General features: G+C 38.3%; 1 pseudogene; it reads right to left on the bottom strand.

Moving 5' to 3' along the window:
- Positions 1-5,747: 5,747 nt before the first annotated feature.
- Positions 5,748-6,660, bottom strand: LOC114897930 (annotated as a pseudogene).
- Between the last annotated feature and the right edge of the window lie 8,289 nt (positions 6,661-14,949).

The raw sequence follows: 14,949 nt of genomic DNA, 5'->3' as shown, positions 1-14,949 counted from the left end.
GAGCTTCCTCTTTGTACCTCTCACCTCATTTTTTACCCACGCTGCCGAACAGTTTTGGCATTTGATTCTCCCCCAAACTACTGGTTCCTAGTTTCAATTTCTGTATCTAGTTGAGAAAGACAAATGGGGTTGGACCTCACTGAGAAATACAGGAAAGTTACTTTCTGGTTTGGAGTCTTGCCAGGCTCAGCAGATACTTTTCATGAGGGCAAGATAACTGCTGTTGGCTTCTGATGTCTGTGTCTGGGGAGCTCAAAGAACTTTGTATACACTGTCACATTCATTTTACCTGAGGCAGGGTGGAGGCATGCTTTATTGTAAAATTTTCTTTAAAGTTCTACTCTTAAGTATAAAAGAGAGATAGAAGAAAAATGTTGTCTATGTGTCAGTTAGGCACATTTAAAAAATATGATACTGAAAAAAGCTGGGGTTTTTTAATAATGTTCCCTCACTCTCTTTAGAGGGGATAAGGGGGTCATTGGTGACCCAATCCCAGGGCTTCCCCCAAGGGAGGGCGTTATAAAGGGAGAGAATATAGTGCAGACATCAGCACTTAAAGAGGAGCATGTTATAGATGCATATCCACTCCACCACATCCTGGGAGACTGGCCATTGACTTAAGACCTCTCCAAATTGATTGGACTAATACCTAACATTTTGCTGATTCTATTCTTTTGCTGTTGGCCAAAAAACCTCACATATTTATTTTTTACTTTTGGACATCATTAGAGACACCGTAGAACTCTAAACTGTAATGATACTGCTTCTCCTGCCACCTAATAAAAGTATTGGGTTAAGAATTAATAAATCTAAATTATTTCCTTGCTCTGCTGCTGTGACTCTTTACTGGGTACAATACTAGGGATCTCTAGGCCTGAGTTCCTTCACCTACACAGTGGAAGTGAGGGACCATATCACCTCTAAGATTCCTTCCAGCTTTGCAGTTTCCAGAAGTATATAACATGTTTTACTGCTTGCTGTGCAGGAAAGAACATGCAGAGAATATCGGAGTTTCTTTGTCTGAATATCCCTTGCAGCCTTTTCCTCTCTCTCTTAAAGTCATAGATATAACCTAAAAAATCTTATTCAAAACTCTACATGCTTGTTGTACAGAAAAGTTAGAAAATGTAGATAAACAAAAGTAATAAAAACTATGCATAATCTCACCACTCTTGGATAACTACTATTAACACTGTGGTATACAGTGCCTCTGGCATTGTTTCAGATATTTCTGAAAACACACACACTTTAGTTATGTCAGTGGCATCTTGAAGGTTATTAAGGTTGAGGTGCATTAAGAAACCGTCACTATTAGATGTTCAGGATACGTCTAGAGTTTGGAGGAGGGACAGGATGGTCCTTTGCTTCTATTTTGGGTTATGTGTCAGTCCATCTAGGTTTGCCTCAGATGGGCTTCCTCTGGCCTCCTTTCTTTCTGTGTTCTCTAAAATTCCATTTTAAAAATTTTATCGAAGTATAGTTGCTGTACAATATTATGTAAGTTTCAGGTATACAGTATAGTGATTCACAATTTTAAAGGTTATACTCCATTTATAATTATTATAAAATATTGGCTATATTCCTTGTGTTGTACAATATATCCTTGTAGTTTATTTTACACTTAATAGTAGTTGTACCTGTTCATCCCCTACCCTTTTATTTCCTCTCTCCTTTTCCCTCTCCCCACGGGTAACCACTAGTTTGTTCTCTAGTTTGTTCTGTGAGTCTGCTTCTTTTTTGTTATATTCACTAGTTTGTTGTATTTTTTAGACTCCACATATAAGTGATATCATGCACTATTTGTCTTTCTCTGACTTATTTCACTTAACAAAATGCCCTCCAAGTCCATCTGTGTTGCTGCAAATGGCAAAATTTCATTCTTTGTTTATGGCTGAGTTGTTTCCATTGTGTATATATATATATATATATATATATATATACACACACACACACACACACATCTTCTTTATCCATTTACCTCTTGATGGACTCTTATGCTGCTTCTATGTCTTTGGTCTCCTTCTTGTCTTAGAATTTTTTATCTTCTTTCCCTGTCTCCTAGTTTATTGGTTTGATTGATTTCCCCTCCTGGAGAGGTGGTACTAGCATCTTTCATCCTGCTCTTCCTTGGAAGGAACTTTATACAGAGTTAAACACTGATAGGACAAAAAAACACTTTGGTTATATTGATGCCTTTTATAGCATAAGTTCAGTGCCTTACTAGGCTAGCAGATTCTCTGCCTCTTTTTTTCCTACCTTAAAAAGACACAAACAAAATAAAATGGAATAAAAAAATAACTACAGGACATCCCTGGTGGTGCAGTGGTTAAGAATCTACCTTCTGGGACTTCCCTGGTGGTGCAGTGGTTAAAAATCCATCTGCCAATGGAGGGGACATGGGTTTGAGCCCTGCTCCGGGAAGATCCCACATGCCATGGAGCAACTAAGCCCGTGCGCCACAACTACTGAGCCTGTGCTCTAGAGCACGTGAGCCACAACTACTGAGCCCTCATGCCACAACTACTGAAGCCTATGAGCCTAGAGCCCATGCTCTGCAACAAGAGACACCACCACAACGAGAAGCCCACGCACTGCAACAAAGAGTAACACCCACTCACTGCAACTAGAGAAAGCCCGCGCACAGCAATGAAGACACAACACAGCCAAAAATTAAAAAAATAAAGTAAAATAACTACAACAACAGCAATAATGACATAACGACAAAACTCAAAACTCCTCCCAGGAAGGAGTAGAAGAGAAGGAAAATAAAGAAGTGAGGAAGGAAGAAAACTCTGACTTGCTTTGTGTTTACATTTGTAAATACTTTCTCAATATTTTCTATCTCAACAATCTATTTTAAAAATGTGAGCATACTTTGTGTAGTTTGAAACCCACTTTTTCTCATAATAAATCCATCACAAACATCTTTCTACCTCATCTAATAAATACCTAAATCATATATGTAGTGGTTGAATATTTTTGCAGGGGGAGAGATAACTTACCCCCATTATTATTTTTGTTGACGTAAACAATAATAAAGAATTACATTGGATGACCAGACTAGGATAATGGCATAATTATTCCTGTCTTTCTTCAGAGTCCTTTATGTCCATGATAGGTATATGCAAATATGTAGCCATAATCCTGCAAGACTTTACTAAAAGACCACGACCCTGTAGCTGAGATCTCAGCACAATGCTCCAGGTAGCCACAACTAGTTGATTAGAGATGACAAGCTAGATGAAATCTAGGCCACTCAACTTCTCTGGGTCCCCATATTGCCAAAAGCAGGAATGACATAGTATTAGAATCTGTCTCACAATGAAGAGCACAGTAAATTCTTTTATATTAGTATGCTTACACGAATCCTACTGAGCTGGCTATTGGCGGAAAGAGATAGGTTGATGTTATGGACTGAATGTTTGTTTCCACCGCCCCACCTCACCCCCCGCCAAGTTATATGTTGAAGCCCCAACTCCCAATGTGACTATATTTGGAGATGGGGCCTTTATGGATGTAATGAAGGTTAAATGAGGTCAAAAGGATGGGGACCCTGATTCAATAGGACTGGTATCATCATAAGAAGAGACATGAGAGAGGTCTCTCTCAATCTCAGTCTCCCTCTCTCTCTCTGCCATGGGAGGACAGAGGGAGAATGCGGCTGTCTACAAGCCAGGGAGAGAATTATCACTGGGAACTGAATGAGTCAGCACCTTGATTAGGGACTTCTAGCCTCCGAAACTGTGAGGAAATACATTTCTGTGGTTTAAGCCACCCAGTCTATGGTATTTTGTTACGGCAGCCCAAGCAACCTAAGACTGTAGATACATTATCACTAAGTATTACTCAGTTAAGGACCAAATATCAAGGATTTCCTCTGAAAGATGTAATTCATTTGTCTAAACATGCAAAAATGTTTCCATTTGAGAGTCAGAAATTTTGAAATACTGTGATTAACTCTGTTGGTAAATCACCTGAACAAATCACAGAATCACAGTATTGACAGGTGAGAAAGAAACTTGGCCACTTGGCTCAGCTACCCACCAATGCAGTAATATTTTTTTTCTAAATAACACACAGACTTTACTAGAATTATTTATCAAGTAATTTTTCTTTATATGAAACTTTGATCTACCTAGGTATAGCTTTCATCCATAGGAACAAGTTCTGTTATCTTTACCTGACAGAACAAGTCTGTTCTTTCCTCCACTTCATTCATCTTTCTAGATGCTGTGATGGTTAATTTTATGTATCAGTTTGTTTGGGCCACAGTGCCCAGATATTTGGTCACCTATTTTCTGGATGTTCCTGTGAGGGTGTTTTTAAATGAGATTTGTATTTAAATTGGTAGACTTTGAGAAAAGCAGATTGCCCATAAGGTGGGTGGGTTTTAATCAATCAGTGGAAGGTCTGAATAGAACAAAAGACTGACCTCCCCTGGAGAAGAGAAAATTCTCCAGCAGACTGTCTTCAGACTTCATCTCCAAAATCAGTTTTTCCTGGTTCTATATCAGACTGACTTTGGACTTAAACTGCAACTCTTTCCTGAGTCTCCAGCCTGCCAGCCTTCCCTGCATATGTATGTATATATATGCACATATATGAATATATAATATCCATTTATGTATAATAATATATATATTATATATGTCTAATTAGTTGTGCTTCTCTGGAGAACCCTAATACAGATAATGTCATGTTCCTTCTCTCTTCAAAGCTATCCATTGGCTTCTCATCTCAGTCCTGTAAAAGCCAAAACCTTATGATGACCTCAAGTCCTTACATGCTCTTCCCTCATCTTCACCTCTAAACCCCTCATCAATAGCTCTCTAACTTCATATGTTCCAACTCTTTCCCTAGATCACGCTGGTTCAATCACACTGGCCTAGCTGTGCCTGTCTCAATATTGTTGGATTTACAATTTCCTCTGACCTGAATGTTAGTCTCCCAGATAACCATGAGGCTGGATCCCTCACTTTCTTCACATCTTTACTCAACAAAAATCTCAGTAAAACCTTTCTTAGTTCTTTTTTAAAAAAAATCAATGTCCCTTTCCAATATTTCCTATTCCCTTCATTATTTTATTGTTTTCCTTAGCACTAATCACAATCTGTTATACATTGTATTTTACTTTTATCTTTGCCATCTGATTTCCCTTTTAGAATGAAATTTTCATGAAAGTTGGAATTATTATCTGCTTTGTTCATTGCTATAGTCCCAACACCTAGAGCAGTGTCTGAAATATAAGAGCTGACCAATTAATATTTGTCAAATAAATGAATGAGTCAGAACATCAGATCCTTTTTGAAATTTTTTAGGTTGATTTTCAAACCAAATCTTCAAATTTAATAAGTTTTGGCTTAATTTTAACATTTTTACACACTGTTAATTATTTTGGAATTGAAATATATTGTATATATATATATATATTTTTTTTTTATTTAAGTGTTTTCATCTTTTAATTTTTCTTATTTTTGTAAATTAAAATTAAAAGAGTGAATGTTTCTAGCTTAAGTTAGGTCAAATCAGACAGGGAAAAAAAGCAGATAATATAGCAAACACTTCCTCCTTTAACACCTGCAATTTCTAGAAGCGTTAAGAATACTGCTATTAAATTTAGATAAAGTATAACTGTGAACAAATACATGACTTTTTCCAAAAGGCCACTTTGTGATAAACTACATACACATAGTGTTCACGGGGTTTTTTAAAAGTGCTATATATGTCATCTCTGGCTTGAGAATCACCTACTGCTTTAAAAGGTCTTTCAACACAACTCCGGCGCTGTTGTCAGGTAACACTGGCAAAGGTGTAAATGTGGGCAGTACGTCTGAGATGGGTTTCAAAAGGAGATGCCCAGGCCCTCCAGGTCCAAGTCCAGCTGGGTTAATGAGAGGCACAGCCGCAGAGCGGGGAGCTAGGAGCGGATTCACATCTGTTCTACCAGACCTGGGTTCGGTTGTATCTTTAAAACTTCCAGGTACACTTGTATCTAGTTTTCTCCTTCCTGGTGAATCTAGAGGTTTCATATCATGAACAGAAAGCTTGGGTGGTGGAATAGATGGATGAGATTCTGTTTCTAGAAATTTAACAAAAAGTTCTGAAAAAGAACTATTAAGCAGAGATTGCTGATTTGTTCTCAAAGGTGTGTTGGGAACACTTTTTGATCCTCCTCCAAGCCACCCAGTCATCCACCTGGTAACACCACCCTGATCTTCATTCAACAACTGTTCCATTTCCTCCTTTTTGATACCTAGGATGCTTCCCATTAATCGTAACACTTCATGACGCTGATTTTTTGGTGTGTGGAAGTGTCCAGTGAAGAGATTTCTCATTAGGACTTTGTCCACTTTTCCTTCTGTGCTATTTTCTAAATTCATCAATTTCTTTTGTACATCATCCAGCATTTCTTGTCGGAACTCATTTTGTTTTTTAAGTTCTTCAATTTGTTCTTCCTTTAAATCTAACTGTTCTGTAAGTCTTGATGCTGAATCCAACGCAACATTTGCTTCATCCAAATGCTCCTGTAATGATACAAGTTTTCCTTCCAGATTTTCTGCCTTTTTCTTCCATTCAGCAACAAGTTGCTTGTGTTTTTCTAGTTCAGCAGAATACATAGCTTTTTCTTCGTGCTGGAAATGCTCCAGGACCATCTGCAGGTTGGAGAGTGACAAAATATATTGTATATTAAATATGTAACTTAAATACCTTAGTTTTCACCTGTTCTTAATCCACTGTCAAATGCTGTTACTAAATAAATGAGGCATCTCATAAACAACAGTGTTTCTGAGGTGATAGATAGATAGACAGTAGCAGTAGTAATGGAAGATATTCATTTATCCTTTATCAGTTTCATACTTTACATTTTAAAAAGTTATCAGTCATACTACAAATATTTATATAATGCTAGTTTATATACTTATTAATATACTTTAATATATTAATTATATTTATATATAATTTATGTAATAATAATTATAGAACACTATACTAGATTCAGGGGAATTGGCAACATAAAACATATGTGCCTGACTGTATGCAACTTACAGTCCAACATACAAACCAAATAACAAACATTTTGTTGGAAGACAATTCCCTATGGGTCTCTCCTGTTCTGTGAGTTTCTATAAGCAAGGGCACCAATTTGCCCTTTGCTCCAGATGATAATTTTAAGAATCTTGCTAGGGCTTCCCTGGTGGCGCAGTGGTTAAGAATCTGCCTGCCAATGCAGGGGACACAGGTTCAAGCCCTGGTCTGGGAAGATCCCAAATGCTGTGGAGCAACTAAGCCCATGGGCCACAACTACTAGAGCCCACGCAACTAGAGCTCATGCTCTGCAACAAGAGAAGCCACTGCAATGAGAAGCCTGCGTACCACAACGAAGAGTAGTCCCCGCTCTCTGCGACTAGAAAAAGACCGCAGCAGCAACGAAGACCCAATGCAGCCAAAACTAAATAAATAAAAAATTAAAAAAAAAAAAAAGAATCTTGCTATAGCAAACAGGCCTGGAACACAGAGACAGTGTCTCTCTCTGGACCAAAGGACAGATATACTTACTGCCCATTATAAAAGATTTAGATCCCTAAGCTCAGGGTTCTTCTTTTATTCTTTTATTTTTAAAAATTAATTAAGTTTTGGCTGCGCTGGGTCTCTGTTGCTGCGCGTGGGCTTCCTCTAGTTGTGGCGAGTGGGGGGCTACTCTTTGTTGCGGTGCACGGGCTTCTCATTGCGGTGGCTTCTCTTGTTGCAGAGCACAGGCTCTAGGTGTGTGGGCTTCAGTAGTTGTGGCTCACAGGCTTTAGAGCACAGGCTCAATAGTTGTGGTGCATGAGCTTAGTTGCTCCACAGCATGCGGGATCTTCCTGGACCAGGGCTCAAACCCGTGTCTCCTGCATTGGCAGGTGGATTCTTAACCACTGGGCCATCAGGGAAGCCCAGGGTTCTTCTTTTAAAATGCAACTCACCGCACATGTACACGTCTATCTGGGCCCATCCACATCACCTCTGTGGGACTTGGGGGCAGGTGGAACTGATGTAAATATGCTAGTACTTATGCTGCCTGTTGCCCCATGCATCATGAGGTTCTGGGTCTCTGAGCCAGGGTACTCATGTCTTTAGCAACATCCATGAAACTTGTTTGTTTGCAAGTAAATTGAAATCTCAGACCCTTCACAGTTCCTGATACACGTCACTACTATCATCATCAGAATTCTAACAGGAAAGCTCATTTATCTTCTTGGTTCTAAGATGCATTTTAACATCATAAAAATGAGGCAGATGAAGTCTTGTCAAAGGGTGGAAGGACCATAGAGAAATAAGCCTGAATTCAGTAATTTGATGTTGCTTATAAAAACAATTATATGACTTACCTGAATTTGTTGTTTTGGTGAGTGACTCTCGTTACTCTGGACCTTTGTGTCGGAATTCAAATCAGGAATAATTTGAGTCTCTCCTGGGGCAGACCCACTGGACACTTTTAGTCCAGACCGACTCCCTTCAGGCTAGCAAGAAAAGGATTGAGTTAGTAGGGAAGGTAGAGTTATGGGGATTCCTACTGGTGTTCTCACTAAATTTTATTGCCCACGGAATGCTCAATTGAATAAAGAACTATAGATTCCACAGATACAGATGTGAAGAACATGGAATCTAATTGACTCAGCTGTGATTTGTAGGTCTTTGCCACATACCTCACTCTAACTAAAATCCTATATTGTGTTGAGTTATACTCAATATTGTGGTATTTTCAAAGAGTGGTCCCCAAACATCTCCTGGGTGCTTATTAAAAATTCTGATTTCTTGATCCCACTCCAGACTTAATATATTGGGATCTTGGAGGTGGGGCTCAGCTATTTCATTTTTAACAAATGTCTCAGGCGTTACTTAGACACTTCTCAGGTGATATTTAGATTCTCTAAAGATTGAGAATCAGTATATAGACTGGGGTATCAGGAGAGAAGCCAGGTGATGAGGGTCACTGTGATTCTGGTGGGAAATGTGGTGTGCAGTGTACTATGGTATGATGTAGAGCAAACTGAGTATGATGGTTAATTTTATGTGTCAACTTGGTTCGGCCACTGTACTGAGATATTAGGTAAAACATTTTTCTAGTTGTTTCTGTGACAGTGTCTTTTTAGATGAGAATGACATTTAAATCACTAGACTTTGAGTAAAGCAGATTACCTTCCGTAATGTGGGTGGGCCTCATTCAGTCAATTGAAGGCCTTGATAGAAAAAGATTGACCTCCCCAGAAGAGGGAACTCTGCTAGCTGACAGCCTTTGAACTTGAATTGAAACTCTTCACTGGGTCTCCAGCCTACCCTGCAGATTTTGGACATGCCAACCTCCACAAGCAGTCTCTCTTCCTGGTTCTGTTTCTCTGGAGAACGCTGATAATACACCATCGTACCAGGTTTACCTTGGGGGATGAGAGGACATAGTCTCTGATCTTCAGAATGAGAATTTAAATTTTTGTGTTTGCATTTAATGATAAATATTTATATTCAGGATCATCTGGATGTTCATCTCCTATCAGAGGACCATCATATGATTTCAGTCATGAAATTTGTGATAGTGCTATGATTGCTGGGGACAGTTGGTTGTCTAAAGTGACAGCATTTAATTTTTAGTGTGTTTTTAAAACTTGAGTACACAGAATTCTATGTAGGGTTGCCAGATAAGATACAGGAGGCCCAGTTAAATTTAAATTTCAGATAGGCAACAAATAGTATTTTAACATAAGTATGTCCCAAATATTGCATGGGGCATATTTATACTAATAATTTTTTGTTGTTTATCTGAAATCCAAATTTAACTGGGAATCCTGTATTTTTATTTGCTAAATTTGGCAATCCCAAATTTGAGGGTATATTTCCAGAGGTCCAAGACTTTTCAGATTTGAAGGTGTTCTTTGCATGTATTTGTGCATGTGACTGTGTGTGTGTTTTAGGCAGACAGATGGTGCTTCTTGATTACTATATTTTTTCATAGTTACCTCTATATTACTCCTCTGTTTCATCAGTCTTTGGGAGATTTATTGACATTAACCATACTCTCAAGAGACCTCTTTGAATTCAGAAAGTTAATATTGATTTACAACAGGCGATATATTTTGCCAATTATAGTTGAGGTTTCTCTGTGGCTGGGTTCACTTAAGAAACCAAATGGCATAAGAAAATAGAGCTTGAGAAATTCAGGTTTAAAGCAAAGGGAATGGATTTTTAGGAATAACTTTGATATATATTAGCTTGATAAAATTCTGTTTTTTGTTTTTCTCATAATTTGGATTTAAAAAAAAACAAACAAACAGATTATCTCTTTCATTGGACATGGCTGAGGCACATAGCTAAAATATTTTCTTCCAACTCTCCTTTCTGTAGTCCCTGCGTTGGCCCCAAACTCAACTATTGCAGTTTTCTACCTCACTGAAATGCCTTCCAAACATCTTTACAATGTCAATATCCAATTTTACAGTGACTACCTTTTCAATGGACTGTCTCCTAATTGTTTCTGGGATGTTTTCTAGGTGCCAATGGCTCTTACTCATTTTATGTGGATTATTTTTGGTCTCAGAGAGCGTGTCGTTTTTATGTCCTTGCTCTTTCCACCTGTGCTCTAATTTTTAATGTCCAGAGTTAAGAGAATAATAGGAGGATATTTCACTCTTAGACCATAAGTGGTCACTGTCTATTCTCCAGATGAAGTGTAATACACGTTCTTCTTAAAGCTGGCGTTCTAGTTATATGCTCATTTCACATAACCATTGTAATTGTCTTATAAACCATAATCTAGGCTCATAAGGGAAAGCTAATTCTGTATCCACAGGAAAAATATTCATTTCTGTAGCGTATGCATTAAAAACCACATGACTTTTTAATTTTGTTCTTTTCTTTTATAAGTGCTCCCATTTACTATAAAATCTAATTTAGGTGATTATTTAGAAGAATGGAAACTATTAAAGTAAAACCAACCAAAAATTATATATAGAGGAGGGGTGAGAATCCCTTAATGGTTTCTTATTATAAACACTCTTAGAATAGTTCACAATGCAAAAGTTAAAGTTAAAGAATGACAGTAGTTTTCCCAAATACTTTAATTTAATGTATAAATATCGTCTTTCATTCTAGAAGATGAATTTTCTTCCAGAGTTCAGATTTAAAGCTGAGATATTTCTTTTTTTTTTTATTAAAGACTAGTCCTTTGTTTTATTAATTAATTTATGTATTTTTGCTGTGTTGGGTCTTAATTTCTGTGCGAGGGCTTTCTCTAGTTGTGGCAAGCGGGGGCCACTCTTCATCATGATGCACGGGCCTCTCACTATCGTGTCCTCTCTTGTTGCGGAGCACAGGCTCCAGATGCGCAGGCTCAGTAGTTGTGGCTCACGGGCGTAGTTGCTCCGCGGCATGTGGGATCCTCCCAGACCAGGGCTCGAACCCATGTCCCCTGCATTAGCAGGCAGATTCTCAACCACTGCACCACCAGGGAAGCCCCTGAGATATTTCTTTTAACACTCAATCTGAATTCATTCAGCCAATGGGAAAACTTGAAAAAAAATGAGTGCTGTTAAAGTAGATACCATCTAAAATCTTTCTGGTCCAACTTATCTCTAATATTGTCATAAACACACACACATATCTTTGCATACACACATAGATACTTACACATCTTCCTTCAGATGCCCAGATTTTTATTTAGCTTTACTGTTTAATAAAGACACTCAGGACACATAACCCATCCCAAATAATGACACCATTTCTCATTTTTAATAATTATGCTTTATATTTTCAGGTGCTTTGGCATTTAAAAAAGGTCTAGCAGGCATGCAGGGCAGATATAACTATATTTAATTTTCATTTTATAGGTGAAGAAAGTGAGAATCACAGAAGTTAAGTTTTTGTGCACTAAAAAGTGACATGGTTGGGGGACTTCCCTGGTGGTCCAGTGGTAAAGAATCTATCTGCCTTCCAATGCAGGGGATGTGGGTTTGATCGCTGGTTGGGGAACTAAGATCCCACATGCCACGGGGCAAGTAAGCCTGCGAGTCACAACTACTGAGTTCGCGCACCTCAGTGGGAGAGCCCGCGTGCCACAAACTACAGAGCCCACACACCCTGGAGCCTGTGTGCCACAACCAGAGAGAGAAAACCCGCACACCACAACTAGAGAGAATCCCGCGCACCACCACTAGAGAGATAAAAAAAAAAGTGACTAGGTGGGAGCTAAAGTCCAGTCGTTTCGACTGCAAATTCTGTTCTCCTTTCAATACAGTAATAGTTGTCATGAGCTTTATAAGAGATAATGTGTGAAAAATACTCTAGAGTATTAGTCATTATAATATATCCTCCAACTTACTGTTCCCAAACCTGGTTGACTATCAGAGTCCCTTGGGGATCTGTACTTTTGAAAACACTCCCCAGGTGATTCTGATGATCAGCTAGAGTGGAAAACAACTTCTTACGTCACATTCTCAGAAAACCAACTGACTGGTGATGTCAGTACCCTGTGGATCATGTACTTAATCCAAATATGTTTCCTACTGCCTACCTTCAAGTTGTAAAGTCTTATTCTCCTCATAGGAAGACATCATGGTAATAGAAATTTTTATCTTTACCTTTGCACTTTCCACTCATAGGCTACGTATTAGATGCTGTCGGCATTATCTAAATGTGAGGGAGGTGATGTTATCACCCTCTTACAGACTAGGATGTTGAAAAGCAGGGAAAATAAGTAAATTTCCCAAAGGAACTGCCATTGAATAAGTTGATTCGGTTAGCATAAGGTTGATTATTAGTTCATTCATGATAATGATCTGTAGTAACTGAAGCATCTTCAAGTTTTGTCATCAAAAGTTATCTTTCAAAAAGAAAGCCGCAAAGGCTCTTTCATTTACAGTTTTATTTAGAAAATTTCCAAAGTCCCTCTCTTTCTTATCTCTCTCTCTCTCTCTCTCTCTCTTCCTCACACACACACACACACACACACACACACACACACAGTCATGTAGAAAAAAATCTGAAACCTGATTGTTTTAAAACTCTTATTCTATAGAACAATTTACTTATGTAATTGAACAACAACTTTAAAGGACTTTCCAGACCATATTTTCTTGAAACCTTAAATATTTTAGTTCATCCTGGGAAGAAACATTTGCTTTTGAAAAAGACTGATGGTTTGAGTAACATACTTTGCTTTGATCCCCTTTTCTGCCTGGGGAAGAACATGTCTTATTAATCATTCAATGTGTAAAGTTTTATTTTTACTCCACAGTTAGAGGAGGAGAAAAATAACCAAGGACAATTGCAATTTGAGAGAGTACGCAAGGGCAGGGAAGAAGACATGAGATGATCCTAGACTTAAAAAATATATTTTATGTTTGTAATATCTTCTAGATATTATGAATTTGTTTGCACACTTAGCTTAACTTTGAAAGGAGAACCTCTAAATCAAGAAAATAGTTTTAACCATACTGTGCCAAGTTCAAAGCCAGGTCTTGGAGTCAGCTATAATTTGAGTAAAACAGTAATAGTTACAGCAGATGCAGCTTTTCCTTCAGCCTGTCCAGAGTCTTACTGTGTGCAAGTTACTTAATCGCTCTTGTCACTAAGACCAGTCATCCCCATCTCACAATAGAAATTACAAAAATCAATGTGTCATATCCCACTTCCCTGGAAAGCAGCACTGAGGATCTGTCAGTCAACAGCAACTACAACAGACACCATTCATGTCACCTGCCCCTTTTTCTTTTGTCCCCTACATCTCTCATAGGCTAAAGAAGAGAAGCCTGAGTTAGTAGCCCCTCACTGGGCCCTGCTTATCTGACAACAGTCAATTAATATTTATTAAACATTCATAATGAGCCTAGCCTGTGTCAGGTGTTGGCTCCCATCTTACAGCCCTCTTCCTGGAGGGTTATCCTCATCAGTCTTCACATGACTGGTTTCATTTTAACTAAAATTTTCAATTTCACCACTCCAAAAAGGTTTTCTTTCAATCTGAAATAAACATCTTAATCACATTGTGTCATATGATCCTATTTGAATTCTCTGCATAGCACTTATTATTACCTATTATTTTTCTTATTTAAAAAAATATTTTTTAAATTTTCTGTCTCCTATTACTACAATGTACATACCACAACAGGTGGAAACTTCTCTGTCTTGTTATTACTATGTCCTTAGCACCTAGAATATTTCCTGACACATAAATATTTGTTAAATGAGTGAGAGACTTAGGGTACAGCGGTGGGACAGAAGTGGACGTGGTTCCTGATTTTGCGGGGCAGCTTGTAGTTTAGCAAGGGCAATAGACATTAAGCAAAGAATCCTACAATTTAATGCAAATTTACAGCTGTCATTAGTGTGGAGATAGAGCCATTCTAGGAGGACTTAGTAATGGGCCATTAACCATAGAATGGAGGTCACACTAGGGTCCCTGAGAAAGGGAAACAAGGTGAGATAAAATCTAAAAGTAGAAGTGAAAGGGAGATGAGACAAGTAAGGAAATTGTTTGAGACCAAGGAATTTGTATGTTCCAGGTTCTGTGGTTGGAGGGAACATGCCCATTCAAGAAAAAAGCCAGTGTGGTTGGTTTGCAGAGGGAAAGTAAAAGGGTGGTTTTGAGATGAGGCTGGGCAGGCAGATGGGATCCAGGCCAAGGTAGGGTCTTGTGGGCAATGTTAAGCCTTTGTATCTTTAGCCTAGCATTGATGGAGAGCCTCTGATAAGTTTTAAATAGTAGTGGAATGATGGGATCAGATTTGCAATTTGAAAAAAATCACTGTGCATTGTAGAGAATGGACTATTTGGTGGTGGTTTAAAAAGGAAAAGCAATGCCATCATTCAAGCAAGAGATGTGGGCAGTTTGGGTTGGGATACTGTAGAGGAGATGTGGTGCAGTATACAGATTCAGGAGGTATTTTGGAAGTGAAATCAGTAAGATGTGGTTTTGGAGCA

Source organism: Monodon monoceros, unplaced genomic scaffold (assembly GCF_005190385.1).
Source record: "Monodon monoceros isolate NGI ecotype Baffin Bay Population unplaced genomic scaffold, NGI_Narwhal_1 Super_Scaffold_18, whole genome shotgun sequence".
Taxonomy (NCBI): Eukaryota; Metazoa; Chordata; class Mammalia; order Artiodactyla; family Monodontidae; genus Monodon; species Monodon monoceros.
This window is presented reverse-complemented; position numbering and strand designations above follow the sequence as displayed.